We start from the raw sequence: 18359 nt of genomic DNA on the forward strand, positions 1-18359 counted from the left end.
CAGGCGCCAACAATGTTGGAGCTGACTTTCTCTCTCGGGCTGTAGAGGAGAACATGACTGTGAGCGAAACCGAGGTTTCGTCTTGAAGAGGGGAGGTGTGTCACGATCGGGTGACAGAGACCAAGAAAGTGTCACTCAGTGGAGTGCCTGTTCTTGGTCGTGTATGATAGAAAGCGCCTGTGCGTGATATTGGGTTACAGCAGAGTTTGCTGACAGTGCTCCCGAGCACCGATGTTTTGAAACGCACGAGCTTCACAGTGCGGGTTTCTGCTGTCATAGAGCTGACAGGTTTTTCGCTGACAGCGCACACGGGATTTTCAGGGATTGAGTTTCTCGTGTCTTTTTTCTGCTTGGGGAGGCAAAATTGTGTATAGCTGGACTGGTTTTGTGACAAGGTCAGTCACGTGTATTTGGCTAGGTTGTCTGACAGAGACACGAGTACGGGGCACTTGACACCCAGCGGCAGAAGGGGAAGGATCGTATACACAGTTTCTAGAGTATGATGGTTTTTCACCGAGTATTATATTCGGCACTCTAGGGGAACTTCCACGAGTTATTTCTTCTCTCTGCCACGTATTTTGCTGAGGACAAGTCGTCAACTTTCCTTCGTCGGCGATGGCTTTCGCATAAGGATTCGACAAGGGGTTCTGGACGGTTTTGGTCACTGTTGACGAACAGAGGCTGGTCCAGGGAGGAAGCGGACTTTGCTTCCATTGAGAGTACAATCATAGGCTTTTGAGGTAATAAATCATTATTTAACGCTGTTGATGAGTCTGTGTTGTGGAATGAAATACTCTCTGTTGTTCTTTCCAGGTTAGCGCATAATTTACTCTCTGTGACGCTAAAATACTAATCTGTATATGGTTTTTGCAGATAGGGAGAGAAGGACGGAAAATGACTGTTTTGTTGTTGTAAAAAGTCCATTTTGTGCAGGCCCACGTGCTCGATGAGATATTTAAAGATGACATGTTTTAAGGTGGTGGGTGAGGGGTAGCTGACATGTTTAGTGCACCGATGCTTTCTGTTTGCAGCCTTCGCTTCGTTCGTTCGATCCGATTCGTTTCGCTTCGTTTCGTTCGCCTCGCTTCGTTACATTCCTGTAACATCTGCACGGCTGACTCTGGCGGGAACTGTTGAAGCTGCGCTAACCAGCGGACCGGCTAACCAGCGAACCGGCTAACCAGCGGACCGGCTAACCAGCGAACCGACTAACCAGCATACCGGCTAAGCAGCAGCAGCAGAGATAAAGCTAAGTGCACCATGTCGTACGCACCCCGTTGACCACCGTTGTCTTTTCGTATCTATGATTTCATTGGAGTAGTGACAACGTGGGGTGTGTGACACCTGCACGAACTAGAGCTTTTCGAACAGAACATTCGCATTTAACTATATTTACACGGGTTCAGCGTGTTCCTATAATTTTCTACATACTACTGGCATTTTGTCAGTGAACACTGGTTTTTACGTGTTGAGAACGTAAAAGGAACATATTTTGAGTGAAGGCTCGAGGGAGGTGGAGAGTTTATACATAAACAGGCGTCTGAAACTTATACTTTTGTTGACTCTATTTAATTGTATGACTGCGAGAGTGGATCGTGGTGTGGTTAGTTAATTAGTAGTAATTAACCGGTTCATAATCACCTTTAGTGATATATTGAAACGTGACATTAACTGATTCTGATAGAACTGAATTGGGTGAGAGTTCCACATCTTTGGAACACTATCATTTTTGATTGGGGGATTTAGGTAAGAATGGAATGGGTCAGGCACTTTAACGCGAATGGATTCTGTTTCTGTTACAGCAAAGTCCAACTCATGGAAAGAAATAGTCTTTGGATTGTAATATGGTCCAGTTTTGTATTTAACGTCTTTGTTGAATTTATACTGAATCATTTTTGTTGTTGAATAAAAAATGTTTATCACACTAACAAATGTGAAGACTGGTGTGCCAGTTAAACTTGCAAACCCTATCAACAATCAAAATGGAGGAATGAAAGTTGCACTGCATGAAATTATGTACAAGGTTACTTGGTATAATATCAGTAAAAAAAAGGATAACAACTGGGTTAGAATTAATGGTAAAACACATTCTGTAGAAGATGGTTACTATGACTTCTGCACTTTAGAGAAAGAATTGTTTGCTCCAGTAGGTATTACAGCGAGTTTAAATCATGCAAGTCTCATTGCTACTCTTACTATGCCCAAAACTAGAGAAGTAAACATTGAGTTTCCAACCAAACTCCTTGATATGCTTGGAATTACAAAAATATACAAGGGAACACGTCCCATTGACATGGATGTTAACAGTGTACTGTTTGTTCACATGAGAGAGCTTAACACATCCTATAATCTGTTTAATGATCAGCGTTCTGATCTGCTTAGGATTCTTCCACCGAGTGATGCCTCTTTTTGTAAAATGCACGTGCCAACATTTAAGACACTTCAGTTCAAGGACTTGGAGGAAGGGTGTCATGAATTCCTACACATTGATCTGAAAAATCAAAGTGGACAACCAGTTGATTGTTTGTTTAACATTACATTGGAAATAGTTCCATAAAATATTGAGTATTAAAATGTCGAGTGGACCTACAATAGCTTATCCTGTTGCATGTTCAACTATAGAGTTGAAAGATTTAGCAGACGCTATCGACTTTGAGAGCAATGCTGAAGTTGGTGCAGTGTATGCATTCGAGTTTACAGACACTGGTCATTACAAGAGAAAGGAAATCGACGATGAAAAGAAACCAAGATTCCTCAAACTAGGTCAAATCCGTGATGTTAATGTACCTGATCCAATTGTCGATGACACATTCTACATGTGGAAACATCAGAATAAAAAATGGGTACTTAGTCCTGTTATGAAAAAGATTGACTGGGAAATGAAGTTTGAACTTGTGAGTCCATACACTCTTGTTGGAAAAGACGACACATTCCGTAAGTCAATCAATGCTGGACCACTAATTGTTAGCCTTGTTCCTGCGATTAACAGCAGGGGAGAAGTTGCAGTTAAACCTTTCCATAAGAACAACTATCTCATTCACAGAAAACAAAGTGTTGCAAAGGACGCTGACACCATTGTCGATTTTATACCCAAGCTTCCAATAGGGCAGAATGCAACTATGATATTTGATATAGTTGTCAGGAAAAGGGAAGAAACCACAAACACTGTTCTAATGAGAGGAATAAATCTCAACTGGAGACCATTAAATGTTGAAGAAGTCAGAGTATTTATTGCTGTTCAAAAGGATTCTAACACAATAAAAAAAACAGACGTCAAACCAAAATGTTGTTGTTAACGCAGATATAAATAATTTAACAGAAATAAGAAGTATTAATCTTACTTATCTTGATTTGATTGCTTTCTACTATACAGATAAGGTGTTAAGCAATGAACAGCTTCAAAGCTTAGCAGAAACACTGGCCAGTGAGAATTAAGATAAATATTTTATATTTTGCATTAAAAAGATGACTAGCAGTGTGAAGCTTTATCCTAATATTGATGAAAGTGCAGCAGAAAGTCAACAATTCAGACTGGCACACATTAGTAATATACAAAAACAACTAGAAGATGAATTAGAAAAATATTCTCGCGCTAGACGTAAGTACTCAACAACTTACAACAGCCTTTCTAATGCCAGCACTGGTTCTACTATCCTTGCATCAGCTGCAGGTGTAACGGGAACAATTCTGTTAGCTACCGGAGTAGGGACTCCAGTTTCTCTAATCCTAGGTGGTGTGGCAGCAGCAGTTGGTGGTTTATCATTTATAGCATCAGCTATAATGAAAAAAATTGTGAAAAAGCTTGAAAAACACGAATCCATTTCCACTCTTGCATCATCAAAATTGTCTAGCCTAAAACTGTCTATCAGTAAAGCACTTGAAGATTCAAAAGTTTCTGACGAAGAATTCAAACAGATACAAACAGACTTTGATGACTACAAAAGTAAGAAAGCAAGTATTCAAACAAAAACACGAGCTGAATATAACAAGCCAATCGATATAGAAGATCTGAAAAAGAAGTTTTTAAAAAAGGGGATTCAAATAGGACGGGAAGAAAAAGTAAAAATAGAATCACTTGTAAAGAGTTAACTATTCGTTTAGACAGTCACATTGCATGTATCAGATATAATTCTAACAGTGAAAGAACATATGAAGTAAAGTTTGTAAATGAGAGAGCGTATTGAGCTTAAGAATGTTGTATAAGAGAAAGGGAGAATGTACGTTCTGGGTTACTGATTCCGACAGACCCGGCATTGGTTCAAAACAACCTTACTTTACTGTATTTTTTTTGTATGGATTTATGCAGTATTTTTCTGATTTTGTCGCATGTTTCATTTTAGTAAAAGTTTAGTCCAGAAGCCTATTTTGCGTTAATATTTAGGGTCTGTCGGAATCAGTGAGCCAGAACGTACATTCTCCCTTTCTCTGTTCAGCACAGAGAGCGGGCGTGTTTACCTTTGATCGCTGAGACAAACAGTGTCGCAATTTTCATCGTCACTGTTTCACTACTGCTGGAACTCCGCCCTCATCTTTCATGCTTGATTCGAGGAGAGAAACCGGTAGTTCGAACATGTACGGTTCAATTTCGTCTGCAGTTACGCTTGCTGTTGTCATGTTCATGATGTTGGTAAACTACCATCTCCACACGGTGTGACGTCACGGATAATTTATTCATAAGCCAGTCTCGCGAAGATCACGCGGCACAATGGCGGGTCGTTTTGGAGAAGAAATCCGTCGCTTCGGTCACAAAATTCGTCGGATTACGGCCTTAGAAGATTCCGAAGTAAACCAAACATTGTTGAAGACGGTAAGAAAGTGGTTTTCTAACTAACTGCAAACATCGGGAAGTGTTCGGTCGCGCAGGAACACGATTCGAAGCGTTTTTGACGCTAAAACAGCGTGGTCTGGTCCTTTAACTGTTGGCTGGTTTGTGAGCTCTGTTCACTCCGTGCAACACACATTTCCACGTGTATCTTGTTGGCTTTCGTGAATCGTGGAGGACACAAAATAATGCTAACTCGGCCTGACGAAGTTGTTAGCCGTTTGATTTCCTTCACACACACACACACACACACACAATCACACACACACTATCTGCACACGCACGCGAGCGTAAGCATCTGAGGACTACAGAATAAAGATAGCACACTCTCTCTCTCTCTCTCTCTCTCTCTCTCTCTCTCTCTCTCTCTCTCTCTCAACTATGTGTTCACCGATTTCCCTTCCTCATTGCCAGGGGTCAATGGCATAGCAACTTTAATTTTAATCTTGTGTAAATGTTTAACGTGTGTATACATGTATATATATATATATTCGGGGTGTTGCAGGTAGCTTTGTTTCCTCCTTGGGGATGAAGCTACCAGGGGAAGGGATTGTGTTGGAGGTGCGGGTAGAGGGGTAGCCCTCCCGGTGCTCCCCCTTGGACCTCCCTAGTCTAGGACCCTGGGTCTTCGCGAGGTGGCCATTGTGGCGTAATCCCTCCGGACTAGCATAACGTTTCCCTATCCCAAGACCGACCGTGCGTGGTCTATGACCACATCCTCTACGAGGTGACCCTATCAACTAGGCAGCGCAAGCCCCTAGGCGAAACACGGCGGATCTAGAGGAGAGAACCTCGATAAAAAATTTGAGCTGCCATGAAGACGGAGCATGTTGGCTGAGGACAGCGGGCAGACCTTCTGTGCCGACACCCATCTACAGGAGAAAACCAGGCATGCACGCATCAAACCCAACATGGCCATGGCCATATATATATTCTAATAGAGTAGTCCCTCTCTTGGCGAGGGCTGGTTGAAAAGAAGCTCGTTTGTATTGATTATGACACAATCCTTGTAAAATACAAAAGGATGATTTGATTTGATTTGATTTGATTTGATGTGATCTCTCTCTCTCTCTCTCTCTCTCTCTCTCTCTCTCTCTCTCTCTCTCTCTCTCTCTCTCTCTCTCTCTCTCTCGCTCTCTCTCTCTCTCTATCTCTCTCTCTCTCTCTCTCTCTGTCCCTGGCCCTCTCAGTCTCTCTCTCTCTCTCCCTTTTTTTTCTCTCACTCTCTTTCTCTCAGTCTTTCAGTTTCTGTCTGTCTCTCTCTCATCTCCTTCATTGTAGTCTAGCTGCCTAACTATTGCAGTGGAGCATTTGCTCTTTTAAAAAAAAAATTGTATGAATACTTCTCATTTTTACATTTAGTCAAGTTTTGACTAAATGTTTTAACATAGAGGGGGAATCAAAACGAGGGTCGTGGTGTGTGTGTGTGTGTGTGTGTGTGTGTGTGTGTGTGTGTGTGGGTGTGTGTGGGTGTGTGTGTGTGTGTGTGTATGGACTTTTTTTTATAGCTTATGGTCTAGAAGACAGTTTTAACATATTTAATGCTCTGGGAATTTACACTCAAGTGTGGAGTAACCAGTGTTTTGCTAAGCTGGACAGAACACAGGTGGCATCAGAACAAATACACAGGCAAATACCATGATGCAGTTTGCACGCCATCAACGAACCTGTTCTACTGTGGAACAGGAGGGCAATATAGTGGAGAATATGACCTGACTGGAGGACATGAATAGTGTGATGGGTCTTAAGATTTGGGAAAAAAAACACCACAATAATGATAAAAACAAGCAATTTCAAAGGGTCTAGTATATACACCAAATGTGAATGCAGTCTAAACAAAATCTGTGACGTCAGTTTTCTCAGAACGTTACATTGGCCACATACATATTTCGTTTCCCAAATATCTCAACACGTATTTATGAGAATGATGTGTTTTGTTTATATAAAATGGGAAACAAGCGGTAAAAAACGGGGGTTGAGAGAGGCAATGAAGGATGATAATAACTTTTAGAGCGTATTATACTTATAAGTCAGAGAAACAATTGTGCCAGCATCTTCGATACCTGTCCTCGCCTTCTGTTTCAGCTAGCAAAGATGTTAACACAAGAAATAAGAACCTACACACAAACACACAGGCAGAAGAGGGTCATTCAGTCACGGGCTTAGATCTGATCACATGCGGAAGGTATCGTTCATAATAAGACTACAAGGCATATGTCACTCAGCTTCGAGTCTTGCTCCACTTGCTTCAGAAACAAATATGCAAAAAATAAGTGCCAATGTCGAGGACCTTTGTATCTTTACAAATACCAGGATAAATTACTGTTCTATCTATATATGTACCTTTTATGTTTAACTGTCTGTCCGCCGCATGTTTTTAAACCGTATTCTGTGCGACCAAACGTGTCTGTCGCCGGCAAACCAGTTCGATGGACGGCAGCTGAACGATTGCAAGTCCGAGGAGATTGTAGTCCGATGCGCTCATAGATTAATAGCCGGATATTCGATGACTATTTGCATAAATAAAAAAAAGTGAAAGTCCTGCGGGTTGCTTCCCTTTGCTGCGCAATATTTACATTGTTTTTAGACCAACGAGCGCTAGTATGCATATTCGGCGGTGCAGCAAGCCATGTCTTTCAACACTGGTCATGGGCGGTTCGCAAACGCAGATTCGTCCAAATGATAGTTAAAAACAACCTGCGGCGGACGGCAGCTGAGAATGAAAGGTACATATAGTTAAAACAATCGTTCAACTGTATTTATTTGACCATAAACAGACTGTAGGAGGAGAAAAAACATCTTGAACAATATTTTGTTCTCAGTAAGTGACTCCAAGAACACAGAAGACTCGAAGCTGAGGGACATAGGCCTACCTTGTGGTCTTATTATGAAAGTGGTGGTCCAGTGAACGATACCTTCTGCCTGTGATCTGATCTGAAAACCCCATGCGCGCTGTTCTAATTTGCTCGAAACTCCACCCAGTATCATCAAGTAATAAAAACAATAAACAATTAGTGGATGTCATGTCTCATGTCTTGTTCCACGATACATTCTGACATATATATATATATATATATATATATATATATCCCATGACCTCCCTTCTTTGTCTCTGTTACTTCAGTATGGGTATATATGTTGTATTTTTATAGCTCAATAAATACATCATGGACTCAAAAAAATATATGATAGTGCAGATTCCGATTTGGGCGAAGAACTACTTTGCTCCCGACCTTTGACCTCGCGCCGAACAATGTGACACATTTGTATGAAGTTCCAAAATCGTATTGCACGGCTCAGAAAACCATATCAGTTGCACGCAAAAATGAATCTCAGAACTGATCTGATGTATGAGATGCAATAAGCAAACGTTTCTTTCATTATGAAAGCAATGCAGGTGGGAAAAAACGAACATTCAACTTACAAGATAACCAGATGCTAGCGAACCAAAACAAAAACACGAGTACCCTCCCCTTGCTTCGTTAGCAGACGACTTTTGAGAATCTGTCAGACCGTCCTTACCTGGCACGGTTGGGCTTCGCTATCATCAGCTGTTTCACGTGTTTTGCGAGCAAGTCTACTCTTTTGCCTGGCTCTGCAGTAAGTCCACATTGGCGATGAAGGTATCTAAGAACTTAACATGTGTGTATTTTTCCGTAATCCAGTCATATTCTTTCAAAATGCAATCAAGCGGCGGTGACAGACTTGGGTCCTGTTTTCCTCGCACCCATACCAGTTTAGGTTCATGCAAACACACTCGCAAAACATGTAGATACATTTCAAATAGGGAGCAAATGGTTAAATCTACATATGTGTTCCCTAAAATTTGCTTCTCTGTCAATAAGACTAATTGTATAATAATGCGTTCGAAAAAAACAACGTGGAATCGATTCTGAATCGAGTCGAGTAAGCCAAATGGGGGCCAAACCGGTTTCCCCGTTCCGCCGACCTGAAACGCAAAAGAATTGTGCGCTTCAACTAAATGGATTTCTATACGACTTCATTACTTTCTTGCAACTTATGAACCTTTACTTAAAGCTTTTAAACGGTCTGAAAGTAGTGTTACCGCGTACTTATAGATGCACTCATTCGTTTTATTTTTTCAGCGACGGTCACTTAGTTTAAGGTTGCAAAAAGGCCAAGTCTCGCTGAAAACACTGTTTCACACTCCACAGATCGCAACAGTGCCGCTAGTAGTCTACACTTTGTGTTTGATGGTAGAATGGGATATACAGATTACAACACTCGTGGTTTTTTATATGGCTTGTATTTCAGTCAAGACCCAGCGGGAATATCAATCGAGAGCCACTCGCCAAAGGCTCGTGTCTCCCGATGATATTCATCCGCTGGGTCTTGACTGAAATACAAGCCATATAAAAAACCACTCGTGTTGTAACCTATACATACATAATTGTTGTCGCTGTGCACCGATTTACATCGTTTTAGATGGACAGTAAGAGAAAACTGTCATGCTCCGATCTCGTCCACACTACTCGACTCTAGCATGTTGATGCCTTGGACCCCTTTTTACAGGCTCGTAATGTAAGTAACGACAACACTTACCATACACCACGGCGCTGTTCGATGACAAGACAAGGCAGAACACAACCAATCTCATGGTGGCTTCAAAACCATTTTGCCAGAAGGGAAAAAGTAAACAGGACGTCACATTTGTTTTGGAGTGAGTGTAGATTGTTACGTCAAAATGTTCCAGAAGATCGACAAGCATTATTAATTGGTCTCGGCCACTGGAGAAGCCCACACTATATAGATTCAGCAAGCCTCTGCCTCTGTGGATCACTAGATGCTCAGTAGATGTCTGTGGCTCCCATTCTCTCTCTCGGCTTGAACAAGACGTGAGATATGTCGTCAACTAAATACTGGGTGCAGTTCGAATAAAAAAAGAAGAGTGTTTGACTGCTTCTGTAGATAACAGATCAAATGGCAGAATGGCCCTCTCTCTCTCTCTCTCTCTCTCTCTCTCTCTCTCTCTCTCTCTCTCTCTCTCTCTCTCTCTCTCTCTCTCTCTCTCTCTCTCTCTCTCTCTCTCTCTCTCTCTCTCTCTCTCTCTCTCTCTCTCTCTCTCTCTCTCTCTCTCTCTCTCTCTCTCTCTCTCTCTCTCTCTCTCTCTCTCTCTCTCTCTCTCTCTCTCTCTCTCTCAAGCATGTATACATTGCTTATTCTGTCACCCTCGTAAAACAAATTTCAATTCAATTCAATTCTCCTCTCTCTCTCTCTCTCTCTCCTTTCTCTCTCTCTCTCTCTCTCTCTCTCTCTCTCTCTGTGTGTGTGTGTGTGTGTGTGTGTGTGTGTGTGTGTGTGTGTGTGTGTGTGTGTGTGTGCAGGGGCGGATTAGGGGGGGAGGGGGGTTACAGGGGTTCCGGAACCCCCCCCCCCCCCCGGCTGTAAAAAAAAAAATTAATAATAACTTTTAAAAGAAATAATGAGTGGCTGCTGACACCAGTTGATCATGTTTAATATCAAGGATAAGCCATAAATTGTTCATAAAATAGCTAAAACTTTTCAGCTTCTGGGGGGCAAACCCCCAACGGGGCCTTGCCCGTGTACCCCACAAGGAGTCTACCCCAGGACCCCAGGTTATACCCCTCCCCCCCCTCTGGTTTAAGTGCTCCGCCCCTGGTGTGTGTGTGTGTGTGTGTGTGTGCGTGTGTGTGTGTGCGTGCGTGTGTGTGTGTGTGCGTGCGTGTGTGTGTGTGTGTGTGTGTGTGTGTGTGTGTGTGTGTGTGTGTGTGTTGTGGAAGAGTTACCTTTTGTTGTTAGTGATTGGTCCCTTCGTTGTTTGTCTGACGTTTTGCAAGAAAAGGTAACTCTTCCACAACGCATACAAACCTGACAGGTTTATTTCCGAAAATCGTCTATTGCGTGTACAGTGAACAAAACAGCTATCGTATTGATGGAGTCAGATAACAAATATGAAGTTCCCTGAGTCCTAATGCATCATCGTAGTTACACTTGAGACCTGGGCCGAGGTGCACGAGTTATCCCGTTTGGGTGGCGCCCATGCACGTTCGGTTCGTGCACTTCACCCCCATACGACAGTTACCACCAACACGCCATCGAAGCTTTTTGGACGATGTGCATGACTATGGTCCTCAGCGTTGAAACCCACGCTGGACGATTGGGAATGGAAAGCGCAGTATAGTAGTTACTGTGTACACGCCAGCACGTGAGACAAAAGCATACAATCTCTGCAGCTTTCACTGATCAGTTACGTCCGTGTGTCTGTCAGTGTTCTAAGAGAGAGAGAGAGAGAGAGAGAGAGAGAGAGAGAGAGAGAGAGAGAGAGAGAGAGAGAGAGAGAGAGAGAGAGAGAGAGAGAGAGAGAGAGAGAGAGAGAGAGAGAGAGAGAGAGAGATGACAACTGCCTCCAGGGAGTCAGTCACCACATTGGTATCTTTAAATTAACGTATGGGTAAGAAAACCATCATTGACAAAGGGACAGTGACCGCCTGTTACTTCGTTGTCGAAGATGACCATCGCTCAGGATTGGACTATATGTCTGGTTTGGAGGGTTAGGAGGTGGCTGGTGAGGCTTCTCTGGGTCGTGAATTTTCTCCCACATGTTGGGTACACTAGGGTAGTTACGGCACCTCAGGTCCTGCGAGATCTAGATTTATGGACTGCACGCTTTCTCTCTGCAGCTGCAGGTGTGTTTTCTTTTCCCCAATGGTCTAGGTACAATGTGAGTCAGACTGCGCCATTTGGATCGATTTCGGGCAAATAGCTTCCAGGGGTGAACTTGAATCTTGAATTCCACTAGATGTATGTATGCTTTCAGTTAGTCCTTAAACCTCGTGTGTTGCTTTTTAATGCACGCTTTCCCTGACAGAGTTGGCTGCAAAGGCTGTGGTCGGGCATGCGACAGATAATGTCCAGCTCATCTCAATGAGACTTGTGCAAGATGACGTACAGGTTTTGAGTTGGCCTGTTGTATGAAGCACCTCAGTGCCAGATATAGTGCCTTACCATCGGGCGTGCAAGAGACTGCGGAGACACCTCATGTGGATGTGGTTAGGTTGTTCAGCATGCAAACTGTCCAAGACTCGCAGGCATAATAGGGTTGTGAGAACAACTGCAAGGTAGGCTTTCAGCTTAACGTAAAGCCTCAAATTAATTGGGCGAAGTATACTTTGTGAAGCTGGCCGCACGAATCTTTAACACTGAATTGTCGGTAATAAGAATTCTAGAACTCTTCGCGAAGTCGACTTTGGGCTGAATTCAGGACCGCCCTAAAGGCTATCTTCACATTCACATTTTGTGGGAAAAAAACAACAATAACAAAGAAACAAACAATGTTTCTATTAATGTTTCTACAAACTATTTTCTCAGTCGGAACATGTTTGCAAAACAGGCCGCAAGGGTTCGTTACTCGAGCAAAACTATCCGAACCACTTTCTCAGCCTGGTGTTGCGTCCCTTGGATAAAGAATGTCCCGAACTCCGGTATTTCCCGTTGGAGTTATTGTTGCAGGCAACGGTGACAGAGTATTGCCTGTCACTGCTGTCCGTACTACGTCGTCTGTCAGACTTGTTAGTCCTCCGTTCAATCCGTCAATAACACATACTTGTTTGCTTGTTTTATAAGGATCTTGTTTTATTGTTTAATTGATTCATTAACTGATTAATTTACCGATCAATTGCTTGGTTCATTGATTGACGAGTTTCTTTATTGATTAATTGGTTTCAGAACAAATTGACCCCCCCCCCCCCCCCCCGCTTTAACCCCTTCGTCACCACCCTCGATCCACATACACACATACACACACATACGCACGTACACACACACACACACGCACACACTCACACATACACACACATACGCACGTACACACACACACACACACACACACACACACACGCAAACACACACACACACACACACACATGCGCGCGCGCCTCTGTTCCTTCCTACTTCTGTGCCGGAAAAAAATGTGAATGCTGTGCCTCAGTCTAACGTGCAGCATTAGCATGACAATCGATACAATCGATTTTATCATTGCGCTGACGATGGCCGCTTTTCTTCTGTGTGACAGCACAACTCCCAATGGAAACCTGTGAATCATGAGTTTTGGAGACGATCCAACTACCTTGTTGAAAAGAAATTAAGTTATCTTTTCAAATAAAACATGGTTCCAAAATAGACTTGATCAATATGAATAATTAAATAGAATTACGCCCTACTCTTCAAAATGAAAATGCAGTACGGTAGCAAGATCAAGGTACTTTGTGCAGTCAGGATTCGTCACTCACGCAAAACTAACCGCACTAACTTGTCAGCCTGGTGTTGTGTCCCTTGGTTAGAGAACGACCTCAGATTAAATGTTTCCCTTTGGAGATGGTCCATCAGGCAACGGTAGCAGAGTATTGCCTTTCACTGCTGTCCGTACTACGTTGTCTGTCAGTCTTTTTGGTCCTCTGTTTTATCCACCTTTCACACATAATGGCTCACTTGTTTGCTTCTATCGTCCGAAGAAAAAATAAAATAAAATAAAATATAGGCCTGACGATGCTGTTATTTATTCATTGAATGGTTTATTGACAGATTGATTCATTAATTCATTTACTGATTCATTGACCGATTCATCTATTGGTTAATTGTTGAATGATTCCTGATGTGGTTTTTTCCATTGATTGATTGGTTTCACACTGAGATGTCAAAACTCCCCCCTCCCTCGCTTTTTCCTCCAAAAACTTGTAGATACACACACACACACACACACACACACACACACACACACTCACACACACACATACACACACACACACATACACACACTCACACACACAAACACACACACACAAACACACACACACAAACACACACACTGACACACACACACACTCACACACACACACACACACACATACGTTCCTTTCCGCCAAACTGGGTTCCTCACATCACACAACGGATAGTGCGTTTGTAGTGCAGTTGCACTACAACGGCACTGGGCGCAGTGCCTTTGTAGTGCACTTGCACTACAACGGCACTGGGTGCAGTACTCGCTCCGGGATCGACGAATTTTACACTAAAAAAGGCACAAAATTTGACCTATTTCGTCGCCTATAGGGGACGAAAAGAATGTCATTTTGAACATGGTTATGACATTCTTTCCGTCAACAAAAAAAGTTTTTATTTTTTTATTTTTTTTTTTACGGAAAGAATGTCATTTTGAACATGGTTATGACATTCTTTCCGTCAAAAAAGACGTTTTTATTTTTTTTATTTTTTTTATTTTCACTCTTTGTCATGCTTAAAAAAAGTGGGTCCCTGATTGAGGAACCCAGTTTTCAAAAGAACCCAGTTTTTACTGAGTGTTAATTAGCCGTGAACCCGGTTTGATGGATAGGAACGTACACACACACACACACACACAGACACACACAGACACACACACACACACACACACTTCTGTTCCTTCTTGTTGCTTTGCCAGAATAATGTGAATGGTGTGACTCTTTATAACGTGCTGAATTACCATAACAATCGATACAATCAATGTCATCAGTGTGCAAACTCAACACTGACAATGGCAGCTATTCTTCTGTGTGACAGTACAACTCACAATAAAAACCTGTTAATCATGAGTTTTGGACACATTCCAACTTCCTTCTTGACCTGTTTTGCTTCTGTTCCAGTATCATGTGACTCATTCTAAAAAGCAGCATTAGCATAACAATCAATACCATCGATTTCATCAATGCGCCTACTCAACATTGACGGTGGAATCTTTTCTTCGCAGTACAAATCTAATTAAAACTTGCAATTCAGGGATTTTGGAGTCATTCCAACTACCTTGTTGACCAGGAAGTTATCTTTACAAATATAAATGATGTCCAAAATAGACGTTAGCAATGTGTCCTGCTCTTCACGTGAGGGCGAAACTTTAAACACATTTTGTAAAGACCCTTTCGAGACCGTGCACGAATGCGAGACCAGGGTCCAGTTTCATAAGCCAGAAACACAGTCGACCAACTGCAGTTGTCCGAGAGAACCACAGTAATCCGACGTTATCGGGTTTCACGAACAAAATTTCAGTCGGCCGACTGCGGGTCGTCTCACCGGAAGTTGGCCAAACACGGTGATGCTCTCCCCCCAACACTGTGTTCGGCTTACTGCGGTAAACCGAAAATAAATGTAATTATCCGCACAGTCAATGGCAGAATGCTCACACTTGTTTGGATTGTGAGCCAAACCTTGTGATTGTTCTTCGAAATGTATCTATCATGACGCAGTAATCCAGGAGACAAGTCAGGGTTATGTCTTGAAGACGTCACATTATGGCGTAAGAGGGTTCGACGTCACGCGAAGGAATTACTGAAAGTCTCGGTCATTGTTATTTTGAGCGGGCCGAGACTTGTTTTTTCTTCGAAATCGGCCATTTCCACGTGCGAATGAGCAAACGGAAGTGGTAATGTTGCTAAATTTAGCCCTCGACTTGGCCATTCGGATTACTGTACAGTCGGTCGACTGCGGTTGTCCGCGGGTGACGGCGATTCGCTCATGAAACGCGCTTTTCGGTGACCCGGCGATCAACCACAGTCCATCGACTGGGCAGTCGATCGACTGTCAGTCGGTTCACTGCTATCTTATGAAACTGGCCCCAGGCGCCCATGTTGCAAGTGCCAATTAAATATTCTTTCCTTCATGTTCAGAACTCAGCTTGGTCTCCTCGAGACGGATTCTCGCCTTTTAAGGTCTTTACTTGAGATAAGAGTATACTCCTCCATGTGAATTCTGTACAATTAAACTTTTTTCATCCATCATGACTGCATTTTTTTCTTCTAATTTTTGAGTAAGAAAACTGCCAACTCTACAACACTGTTAATTTTATTTTCATACATATGATAAACAAACAAACTAATCACAACACATCTATAATTTTAGGTACATGTTTTAATGACACAGTCGTAAAATGTATCCCTAACGTCGCCCCAAACGAAGAAAGTCACAAGCTTTTTTATATAATAATTTGGGCGAAAAGGCACAATGGAAGCAAGGTTAAGTGTCATGTGGTGTTTTTGTGTGTGAGCAGCAAGGATTCGATACTCCGGAAAAACTATCCGAACTAACTTGTCAGCGTGGTGTTGTGCCCCTTGGGTAAAGAACGTCCCGAATTCGGGTGTGTCCCTTTGGAGTTGTTGTAACAGGTAACCGTAGCAGAGTATTGCCTTTCACTGCTGTCCGTACTACGTCGTCTGTCAGACTTGTTGGTCCTCCGTTCAATCCGACTATTACGCAAAATGGTTTATTTGTTTGTTTGCTTCTATCGTTCTTAGAAAAGTTAGATGCAAAAAACGTATTGGCCCAGTGATCCTGCGATGTACTTATTGATTGGTGTATTGACTGATTGATTCAATCATTCATTAACCGATTTGCATTGACCGATTGATCGATTGATTAATTGGTTGAATGATTGGTGAGTTTTGTTTCATTGATTGATTGGTTTCATAATAAGATGTCAATACTCTCCCCTCCCACGCACCTTCCTCCCCAAATACACACAACAAACACACACACACACACACATACACACACACATACACACACACACACACACGCGCGCGCGCGCGCACGTACGCTCGCTCGCACGCACGTACACAATAACGCGCAGACACATACACAGAAGCTTACGAACACACACACAAACACACACACAGACACACACATACATACACACACACACACACAATCACACACGCAATCACACACACACACACACACACACACACACACACACACACACACACACACACACACACACCTCGGTTCCTTCTTGCTGCTGTGTCGGAATAATGTGAATGCTCTGCCACATTAGCATAATAATCGATACAAACTATTTCATCATTGTGCTCACTTAACATTGACAATGGCCGCTTTTCTTCTGTGTGACAGCACAACTCCCAATGGAAACCTGTGAATCATGAGTTTTGGAGACAATCCAACTACCTTGTTGAGCATGAAGTTATCTTTTCAAATGGAAATTGATTCCAAAATAGACTGTTCAAATGTGTCCTGCTTTTTATGTGAGGGCTAGACTTTGAACACCCTTTGTTAAGACCCTTTCGAGACCGTGTACGAATGCAAGCTCACCCGCCGTTTTTGCGAGTACCAGTCAAAGGTACACCTTCCTTCTCGTTCAAATCTTGTTGTAACTCTGTTAAAGTTACTGTCATTGGCACTAGAAGGTGCACGGAGCTCACAGGGCTTTCAGTCATGCCTCATCCTTACTTACTTATTTTGGAAGGATTGTATATTTAACGTACGACGAGTCCCCTGGCCTCAAACATGTCCCTCACGTGTTCATTTTAGTCGGTGCATGTGACCGAATGATGTCTTGCGGATCGACAGGGTGTACGGTGTTCCCTGGTGACGACTCTTTATTGTAGGCGCTTTGACAGATTTGAAGCTTTACCGTTGTTAAGACTTTGAAATGCTAGGACATTTATTTGCAAAAAAGCAACCTTTAACCTAATGCAAATTGACCAGAAATATTTGCCACTGTAGTGGCTCTGATATCCACTGTTATTTTGCATGGTAGCAACCTTTAACTTTGCTCATACCCTCAGACCCAAAAGGCACAAGATTGTTGGTTTGTTTGTTTGTGTGATTGTCTGTGCGTTTGCTTCTTTTGCCTTTTTTTTGTTGTTGTCGTTGTTTTGTGGTTTGTTTTGTTGTTTTGGGTAATCGAAGTTGACTCAGAGCCGGAATAAGTGATGTTTTTGTGCCCAACCAGGTAGGGGCACAGGAGGAAAATTATTCTGGTTTTTGTTTAGACTTATTGGATTGTACAACGCACACACAAACATCAGTTTGACATAAACAGAGAGAGAGAGAGAGAGAGAGAGAGAGAGAGAGAGAAAGAGAAAGAGAGAGAGAGAGAGAGAAAGAGAGAGAGGGGGGAGAGGGGGAGAGAAAGAGAGAGAGGGGGAGATAGAGGGGGGGAGAGAGAGAGAGAGAGAGAGAGAGAGAGAGAGAGAGAGAGAGAGAGAGAGAGAGAGAGAGAGAGAGAGAGAGAGAGAGAGAGAGAGAGAGAGTGGATTCGATAATCAAAAGTTTTTTTTTTTTCTCTTGCGGATATGAAAAACATGCCTTCAATAATGCGTTATAGCAATGAGACGCTCAAAAGTAACCATGCTTTGGAGAAACACAATGTCAACTTTATGAGCATGCATGCACTCATTGTGTATTGTGTTACTTTTGAGTACTTGCCAACTGAAATATAAATCCACCTGAATAATGCAAACAAGTATTAGCAATGTGTTCCCTTTATGTGACGTGCGAACCAACATTTAAATTGTTTTTTATGCGGGTGTGTGTGTGTGCGGAATAATGTTCATGCACGCTCAGACATGTTATGAAACTAATCGTGTTTGCATTATGTGTGACAAAGGCGACATTTAGTCATTTTTATGAATGCTCAACACTCCAAATCCAACATTGCAACAATAACGCCCTTGTCAAAAACAGTCGGTCTTTGTCTGTCCAGCTATATAGCCTTTGTCAAAGTCGCTATGGT

The sequence above is a fragment of the Littorina saxatilis genome, unplaced genomic scaffold (assembly GCF_037325665.1).
Source record: "Littorina saxatilis isolate snail1 unplaced genomic scaffold, US_GU_Lsax_2.0 scaffold_290, whole genome shotgun sequence".
In the NCBI taxonomy this organism is placed as follows: domain Eukaryota; kingdom Metazoa; phylum Mollusca; class Gastropoda; order Littorinimorpha; family Littorinidae; genus Littorina; species Littorina saxatilis.